This window comes from Dipodomys ordii, unplaced genomic scaffold (genome assembly GCF_000151885.1).
Source record: "Dipodomys ordii isolate 6190 unplaced genomic scaffold, Dord_2.0 Scaffold19, whole genome shotgun sequence".
NCBI lineage: Eukaryota > Metazoa > Chordata > Mammalia > Rodentia > Heteromyidae > Dipodomys > Dipodomys ordii.
The window spans coordinates 13,467,496-13,477,495 of NW_012267235.1; the positions used below are offsets into that span (position 1 = coordinate 13,467,496).

General features: G+C 39.7%; 1 protein-coding gene across 3 annotated transcripts in view; it reads left to right on the forward strand.

Annotated features, from left to right (window-relative positions):
* Nucleotides 1-10,000, forward strand: part of Rabep1 (rabaptin, RAB GTPase binding effector protein 1) — a 99,304-nt gene that overhangs the window by 38,248 nt on the left and 51,056 nt on the right. The window lies entirely within an intron of this gene.

The following is a 10,000-nucleotide window of genomic DNA, read 5'->3' on the forward strand; positions in this document are numbered from 1 at the left end:
AAAAAAAAAAAAAAAAGTAAGAAAAAGATAATTGTGCTGAGTAATAGAATTTAAAATGTGGAATGCTGCTAAAAGTGCCATTAACTTATAACTGTTAAAACATTTATTAAAATTATAAAGTGGAGGTATGGTGCAAGTGGCAGAGCACTATCCATGAGTAGAAAAGCCACAAGATTGAAAATTAAATGACCTGAAGTATTCAACTGGAGAACCTGGAAAAAGATAAACTCTCAAAGCAGTGGAAAAAAAATAACCAAATTAATTAATGAAATAATAGGAACAGTTAAGTTTAATAACATAAAAATGTTTTCTGTATGAAACCAAAACAAAGATAAAATACAAAGAGGTGTGTGTATGTTGGTCTTGAGGCTTGAACTCAGGGTTTTGGATTACAGGTGTGAGCCACCAACACCTGTGGTTTCATTCTTTATGACTGGAACTCCATTGTGTATACATATCACATTTTCTTTTCCATTCATCTACTAATAGGCATCTAGACTGATTCTGTAATTTGGCAATTATGAATAATGCTGTGATAAACATGACTATGCAAGTGTATCAGTTATATGTTGACTTTGATTCTTTCAGCTATATACTTAGGAGTGGATCATATAGCAGTTGTAATTTTTCCTTTTTTCCTCTCTATTCCCCTCTCCTTCTCTGCCCTCTGTGAGGCTTGTTATTGTCCTGATACCCAACTCCCTTCATCTCCCCCCAAAAAAACATTAAAACATTAATATTCTTTTTTTTTTTTTTTTTTGGTCTGGTCGTGGGGCTTGAACTCTGGGCCTGGGCGCTGTCCCTCAGCTCTTCCAGCTCAAGGCTAGCGCTCTACCACTTGAGCCACAGTGCCACTTCCGGCTTTTTTCTTTTTGCTTATGTGGTGCTGAGGAATCGAACCCAGGGCCTCATGCATGCAAGGCAAGCGCTCTACCACTGAGCCACCTTCCTATCCTCTCTTCCCTTTTTTCTCTCTAGTTTTGTGATTTCACAGATTTCTATATTCAATCCCAGATACACAGCTACCACTATTTCTTAGGCATCTATAATCTGCATATTGTATATACTGTATATTGTATCTCTGACAGAATTTCAAAATATTTTAACAGTGATAAGAAATGATGTCAAACCAATGTTGAGAGAGTAGTGGTTTCTTAAATGATTTTGTTCTGAATTTAATATAAGATTTTTTGCCCGTTTAATTCCTGGGACTAGTTTTTAGTTAATGAATTTTTGGTGACACTGGACTTTGGACTCAGAGCCTCAAGCTTGCTATGCTTGAGGCATGATTCTTTTTTGTTTTAGATATTTTTTGACTAGAGTCTCATGTTTTTTACTAGGACTTTCTAGCCATCCTCCTCCTTGTGGCTGGGATCACAGTGTGGACCACCTTATCTGGCTTGTTTGTTGAGATGGAATCTTTCTGACTTTTCCCCCTGACTGGCAGAACTCCAGCTACTACCCTGCTAATTTTTGTTTCCTGATTAACTGGGGTTACAGGTGTGCAGCACCATGCCTAACCGTCTCAAGTGTTTAATAACAATGAATGTCTTCACAACTTTTCAGGGCTCTTTGATACTGTTTGATTTTTACAAGTGGTTAGACATTTTTTGCAAAAAAACAAAAAGTGTTGCCACTCTCTTAGGAAACTAAGGCCTGAGGGTCTTGTGATCCTCTTAAAGTTGTAAAGTTAGAACTGAATTTTAATTTTAAAGTCAGTTTTATTTTCAGGGCCATTTTGTTTAGATTCTATATTCTCAAAGGATGTTGATGACTGTTCTTTATATCTCTTGCAACTTTTAAATACTTAAAGGTATAAAAATTAAGATATGTAACTAAGAAGTATTAAATATATCTTAAAATTAAGATACATTAAATATATATCTTAAAATTATACAATAAATATATGTAATTAAGATAATAAAGATGAGACAGCAGTGTATTGAAAAAAAGTTTTGGAGAAAAAGATTTAATATGGGGCTGGGAAGGTGGCTCAGTGGTAGAGTGCTTGCCTTGCATGCACGAGGCCCTGGGTTCAATTCCTCAGCACCACATAAGCAGAAAAAGCCGGAAGTGGTGCTATGGTTCAAGTGGTAGATCACTAGCCTTGAGCTGAAGAGCTGAGGGACAGTGCCCAGGCCCAGAGTTCAGGCCCCACGACCGAACCCCCTCCCTCCCCCCCCCAAAAAATTAACAGTCTAAAAATGAAATCAAGACAACAATTCCAGCCTGGTGCTAGGGGCTCATACCTGTAATCTTAGCTACTCAGGAGGCTAAGATCTGAGGATGGATGTTCGAAGCCAACCAGGGCAGAAAAGTCCAGGAGAGTCTTATCTCCAGTTAGCTACTCAGAAAAATCCAGAAGTGGTGCTGTGGCTCAAGTGGTAGAGCCTTCAGTACAAATCAGCTCAAGGAGAGTACCCAAGCCCTGAGTTCAAACCCCAGGACTGGCAAGAAAAAAAGAAAACAATTCCAATAGCCTCAAAATGACTATTGTACTTAAAAGTAATTTTAACCAAATAAATTCAAAATTACTCTAAAAAATGTCAAAATGTTGTTAAATGAAAAGAGATCTGAGGAAATAGGAAGGCGTCTTGTATTCATGGGTCAGAAAACTGGAGGTATTACTCCTAAGATTAACCTATAAATGCAGTGCAGTGCTTCAGTATCGAAGTTGGTTTCTTTGTAGAAATTGACAAATTGATCCTCAAATTTGTACTAGAGAACTAGAAGAGTTTGAACAATCTCAAAAAAAAAAAAAAAAAGGCCTGGCGCCATGGCTCATGCCTGTAATCCCAGCTATTCAGGAGGCAGAAGTCTGAGAATCACGGTTCAAAGCTAGCCCATGCAAGAAAGTCCGTGAGACTCTGACCTCCACTTAACCACCAGAAAACTGGAAGTGACACTGTGGCTTAAGTGATAGAGCACTCTTCTTGAACTGCAAAGCTTAGGGACAGCACCCAGGCCCAGAGTTCGAACCCTATGACCGACAAAAAAAAAAAAAAAGCTGAAAAAGACCTTTCCCTGGGACAAAGCACTCAGTCTTTGTGTGCACACATGTGTGCATGTGTGTATGTGTGTGCATATGTGTATGTAACCTGAAGTTCTTGTATGTAACCTGAAGTTCTTGATTTCAAAACTTACTACAGGGTTGAGAATGTGGCTTAGTGGTAGAGTGCTTGTCTACCATGCATGAAGCCCTGGGTTCAATTCCTCTGTACCACATAAACAGAAAAAGCTGAAAGTGGCACTGTGGCTCAAGTGGTAGAGCGCTAGACCTGAACTGAAAAAGCTCAGGGACAGTGCCTAGGCCAAAAAACAAAGACAAAACCTTAATACAAAGGAACACTAATCAAAACAATGTGGCACTATTATGAAAACAGCAGTGGAATAGAATTGAGAATCTAGAAATAAACACATTTATCATTCACTGTTTTTCTATGTGCCAGACAGTTCAGTGGGAAAACTCTGTTTTAACAATTTGCATTTATATTTGGATATCTGTATGCAAAAGAATGAAGTTGAACTCCTGTCTACACAATTGTGTAAAGACTTAAATACAAAAGACAAGGTATAAACTCTTAGTCAATGATTTTTCTGATATGACACTAGAAGTCAAAGCAACCAAAGAAAAATATATGTAAGTCAGCCTTCATCAGCATTGTGGCTACCATTGTGAAAGTGAAAAGACAACCTTGGAAATGTAAAGGATTTTTGTCTAGATTACACAAATTATTTAAAACTATAACAAGCTGGGTGCTGGTGGCTCCAGCCTGTAATCCTACTCAGGAGGCTGAGGACTGAGAATCACAGTTCAAAGCCACCCCAGGCAAGAAAGTCCATGAGACTTATTTCCAGTTAACCACCGGAAAACCAGAAGTGGTACTGTATCTCAAGTGCTAGAGCGTTCACCTTGAGTAAAAGCTCAGGGTCAGTGCCCAGGCCCTGAGTTCAAAGTTAAAAAATACAAACAACCCACTCCCCCCAAGAACAGAAAACCTAGGGATTTAGGGATAGAAAGGTAGTAGTGTACAAAAGATTTAAGCTAACATTTTTTCTCCCCAGGAGTGGGCTTGAACTTCATGCCTGGGTGCTGTCCCTGAGCTCTTTTCACTCAAAGCAAGTGCTCTACCACTTTGAGCTACAGTGCCACTTCCAATTTTCTGGTAATTAATTGGAGATAAGAATCCCGAGGACTTTCCTGTCCTGCCTGGGCTGGCTTTGAACTCTCATCCTCAGATCCCAACCTCCTGAGTAGTTAGGATTTCAGGCAAGTGCCACCAGTAACAGTCTAAGATCTTAATCTTTTTTTTTTCTGGTCGCGGGGCCTGAACTCTGGGCCTGGACACTGTCCCTCAGTTCTTCAGCTCAAGGCTAGCGCTCTACCACTTGAGCCTCAGTCCCACTTCCGGCTTTTTCTGCTTATGTGGTGCTGAGGAATCGAACCCAGGGCCTCCTGCATGCAAGGCAAGCATTCTACCACAGAGCCACCTTCCCAGCCCTAAGATCTTAATCCTAACGATAACAAACTTGAGGCTTTCCTACTACGGTCAAGACCAAGGCAAGTGCCTTTTCATTTATTCCCAATGTGGTCCTAGCTAATATTCAGTAATTAAAAGAAATGAAAAGTCTTATTGATCTAAAAAAGCAGAATAAAATTGTAATTGTTCACAGATGACATGATTTTCTTTAGAAAATCCAGAAAAAAATGACAAAAAAGAAACACCTGTGATAATGTTATTGTACAAAAAGGTTATTGCATGACCATAAAGTCATTGTATAAAAGACCAGTTGGTTTCCTGTATACCAGGATTGAACAATGGAATTTGAAAGTAAAGACACATTGCCATTTACATGTATTTGCAAAACATTGAAATGCTATGGAACAAGAGGTGTACATGTATATATGGGGAAAGCTATGTAGCCACAATGAAAGAAATTAAGATAAATAAATGGAGAAAAATGCTGTGTTTATGGGTAAGAATACTCAATGTGGTTTAGGATATCAGTTCATCACAACCTGATCTGTAGATTTAGTATAATCCCAATCAAAATCCCTGGAAGTATTTTGTAGACAGCACAGACTGAAAAGCTTATTTATCAAGGCAAAAGAGCTGTTGTAACTAGCTCAGTATCATTGAGGGAGAATAACAATGTCTGAGAAATAACATAACTGGACCTAAAGGTTTTATATAAAGCTCTGTGATAATGTGATATTAGTGAAAGGACAGACAAGATCCATCAGTAAAACAGACAGAACAGAGAGTTCAGAAATAGACTAATGTGAGCTGGGAAGGTGGCTCAGTGGTAAGAGTGCTTGCCTTGCATGCCTGAGGCCCTGGGTTCGATTCCTCAGCACCACATAAGCAAAAAGAAAAAAGCCAGAAGTGGCGCTGTGGCTCAAGTGGTAGAGCGCTAGGTTTGAGCTGAAGAGCTGAGGGACAGCACCCAGGCCCAGAGTTCAGGCCCCTGGCCGGGCCCCCCCCCCCCAAAAAAAAAGACTAATGTAAATATAATAATGTTTGAAAAGGAAGCAAGGAAATTTTGGAGATTTTTTTTTTTTTTTTTGGGTCCGGTCGTGGGGCCTGAACTCTGGGCCTGGGTGCTGTCCCTCAGCTCTTCAGCTCAAGGCTAGCACTCTACCACTTGAGCCACAGCGCCACTTCCGGCTTTTTTCTTTTTGCTTATGTGGTGCTGAGGAATTGAACCCAGGACCTCATGCATGCAAGGCAAGCGCTCTACCACTGAGCCATCTTCCCAGCCTGAGAAAGTTTTTTTTTCAACAAATGATGCCTGAAAAACTAGACATTCACTTGCAAAACTGTAAATCTAGTTAGAAATCTTATACCTTTTGCAGAAATCAACAAGGATAAAAGGCCTAAAGTTTAGAAATATAAATCTCACTGAAGATAACACAGAAGAAAACTTTTTAAAATTTTTGTTGGTATATTTTGTTGGTTGTGGGGTTTGAACTCTAGGTCTGGGCACTGTTTCAGCTCTCCAGCTCAAGGCTAGTACCCTACCACTTGAGCCACAGCTCTACTTCTGGCCTTTTCTGCTTATATGGTGCTGAGGAATCGAACCCAGGGCCTCATGCAGGCAAGGCAAGCACTCTACCACTGAGCCAACTTCCCAGCACAAGAAAACTTTTTAAGATGCATAACCAAAGGTGTAATACATTAAAAGAAACAAAAAGTTACCTTATTAAAATAAAAAATTTAACCTGGGGCTAGTAGAACACACCTGTAATCCTATTACTCAGGAGTTTGAGATCTGAAGATCTACCAGACAGAAAAGTCCTTGAGACTCTTACCCCCAGTTAACCAGCAAAAATCCAGAAGTAGAGGTGTGGCTCAAGTGCTAGTGTGTCATCTGAGTGGAACAGCTAAGTGAGAGCAAGAGGCCCCAGTACCTGCACCAAGACACAAAAACAACAACCCCCCCCACACACACACATTCAGTGAGTCACATCTGTAATCCTAGCTACTTGTAAGGTAGAGATCTGGATGGAAAATTGTAGTTCCAAGTCAGGTTGGGCAAAAAGTTGGGGACATCCTAACTCAGCCAGTGAAAAGCTGGGCAAAGTAGTGCACACACAAATGAAATGCCAGCCTTACTCTGATTGTAATTTAAACGTATTTATGGAGAAGATTTTGTTGGAGAAATTTTACTACAGATTGGACTTTAGATTGTATCAAGCAAGTTATTTTTTCTACTAGTATGGATGCTTGAATCCAGGGCCTAGGCTTTGTCTGGCTTGACCTTCTTGCTCACAGCTGATGCTCTAATACTTGAGCCACACCTTCAGTCCTGATTAATTGGACTCCTTCAGACTTTTCTGTTGAGATTGGCTTCACAGATCTCAGCTACCTTGGTAGAACTGCAGCTTGAGCCACTGCACCCAGTTTGTTTATTTTTTGGGGGGGGGGTCCAGTCGTGGGGCCTGAACTCTGGGCCTGGGCACTGTCCCTCAGCTCTTCAGCTCAAGGCTAGCACTCTAACCACTTGAGCCAAGCGCCACTTCCGGCTTTTTTTTTTTCTGCTTATGTGGTGCTGAGGAATTGAACCCAGGGCCTCAGGCATGCAAGGCAAGCGCTCTACCACTGAGCCACCTTCCCAGCCCTGTTAATTATTTTTTATGTGTGACACTAGTATGGTATTTATAAATGAAAATATCTGTGTTTTTAGAGATGTGTTTTAGAGATATTTCTGGGACTTATTTGAGAATGCTGCAGCCAAGAGAAAGGATAGTTGAAATAAATGTGGCACAGTCTTAAAACCTGGTGAATTTGGGTGAAAACACAGAAAAGATACTCTGAGTATGTTTGAAAATTAAAACTATTAGTGATTATAAGCATGAGAAGGTGTTAAGTATATAAGCTTGCGCCTTGATAAAATTGTAGTTTTCTCCCCCCACTCCCCCCATTTCTTTTCTATCTCCTCTCTTCCCCCCTTTTTTTTTGGGGGGGTCTGGTCATGGGGCCTGAACTCTGGGCCTGGGCACTGTCCCTCAGCTCTTCAGCTAAAGGCTAGCACCCTACCACTTGGAGCCACAGCGCCACTTCCGGCTTTTTTCTTTTTTTGTTTATGTGGTGCTGAGGAATCGAACCCAGGGCCTCATGCATGCAAGGCAAGCGCTCTACCACTGAGCCACCTTCCTATCCTCTCTTCCCTTTTTTCTCTCTAGTTTTGTGATTTCACAGATTTCTATATTCAATCCCAGATACACAGCTACCACTATTTCTTAGGCATCTATAATCTGCATATTGTATATACTGTATATTGTATCTCTGACAGAATTTCAAAATATTTTAACAGTGATAAGAAATGATGTCAAACCAATGTTGAGAGAGTAGTGGTTTCTTAAATGATTTTGTTCTGAATTTAATATAAGATTTTTTGCCCGTTTAATTCCTGGGACTAGTTTTTAGTTAATGAATTTTTGGTGACACTGGACTTTGGACTCAGAGCCTCAAGCTTGCTATGCTTGAGGCATGATTCTTTTTTGTTTTAGATATTTTTTGACTAGAGTCTCATGTTTTTTACTAGGACTTTCTAGCCATCCTCCTCCTTGTGGCTGGGATCACAGTGTGGACCACCTTATCTGGCTTGTTTGTTGAGATGGAATCTTTCTGACTTTTCCCCCTGACTGGCAGAACTCCAGCTACTACCCTGCTAATTTTTGTTTCCTGATTAACTGGGGTTACAGGTGTGCAGCACCATGCCTAACCGTCTCAAGTGTTTAATAACAATGAATGTCTTCACAACTTTTCAGGGCTCTTTGATACTGTTTGATTTTTACAAGTGGTTAGACATTTTTTGCAAAAAAACAAAAAGTGTTGCCACTCTCTTAGGAAACTAAGGCCTGAGGGTCTTGTGATCCTCTTAAAGTTGTAAAGTTAGAACTGAATTTTAATTTTAAAGTCAGTTTTATTTTCAGGGCCATTTTGTTTAGATTCTATATTCTCAAAGGATGTTGATGACTGTTCTTTATATCTCTTGCAACTTTTAAATACTTAAAGGTATAAAAATTAAGATATGTAACTAAGAAGTATTAAATATATCTTAAAATTAAGATACATTAAATATATATCTTAAAATTATACAATAAATATATGTAATTAAGATAATAAAGATGAGACAGCAGTGTATTGAAAAAAAGTTTTGGAGAAAAAGATTTAATATGGGGCTGGGAAGGTGGCTCAGTGGTAGAGTGCTTGCCTTGCATGCACGAGGCCCTGGGTTCAATTCCTCAGCACCACATAAGCAGAAAAAGCCGGAAGTGGTGCTATGGTTCAAGTGGTAGATCACTAGCCTTGAGCTGAAGAGCTGAGGGACAGTGCCCAGGCCCAGAGTTCAGGCTCCACAACTGACAAAGAAAAAAAAAGGTTTAATATCCAGGCATACAAAATGTTTTTCCAGATCAGAAGGAAAACAGTTGAAAGAATCAAAGAATCGCAGATAAGCTGGGCAGTGGTTTGCAAGCCTATAAATCCTTGTACTTTGAGGGGTGTTGCAGGAGGATTATAAATTAAAGGCCAGTCTGGGTACATAATTGGAGATTATCTCAAAATAAAATGAAGAAGAAAAAAAATGAAAAAAGATAGAGCATATCACCAGAGAGGAAATTCTAGTCACTAATAAATGAATGAAAAAGTACTCTATTAGTAGGGAATGTAAATTAAAAAGATGATCAGCTTAGCTGGGAACTAGTGCTTTATGCCTGTAAGCCTACCTATACAGGAGGCTGAGATCTAAGGTTTGTAGTTTGAAGCCAGCCCATCAGGAAAGTCTGTGAGACTCTTCATCTCCAGTTAACTAGCAAAACCCAGAAGTGGAATTGTGGCTCAAGTGGTAGAATTTCAGCAACAGTATCCAGGTCCTGAATTCAAGCCCCAATACTGACACAAAAAATAAAGGATGACCCCCTTACACTAAAGGTGTTCACAAGAATTTTTTTTTTTAATAGAGAGTACTGACTGTTAGGAAGGATGGAAAACAGGCACATTCCCATATACTGATAATAGGTTCATCTTTTTCAGAACTCAGTGTGACTACTAATATCTGTCCTACATAGGCTTAAATCAATCTAGTATGTAGGAGATGGTAAGGGGATGCTGTGAAATTCTAACTTAAAAAAACCAGAAAACCTGGATGTGGCACTCTTGCTTTTTCTTCTCTGTGAAATATTTCTTGGAGGTTTATTTTGTGGAAGATACTATACTAATAAACAATTCCAACAAATTATTATTATTACTATTGCCAATCCTGGACCTTGCTAATCTGGCCCTGGGTGGTGTCCCTAAGCTCCTTTTGCTCAAGGCTAGCACCCTACTGCTTGAACCACAGCACCACTTCTGGCTTATTCTGTGATTAATTGGAGATAAGAGTCTTATGGACTTTCCTGCCTGGGCTTGCTTTGAGCTGCGATTCTCAGATCTCAGCCTCCTGAGTAGTTAGAATTACAGGGATGAGCCTCCAATAAATTATTTTTTCATTA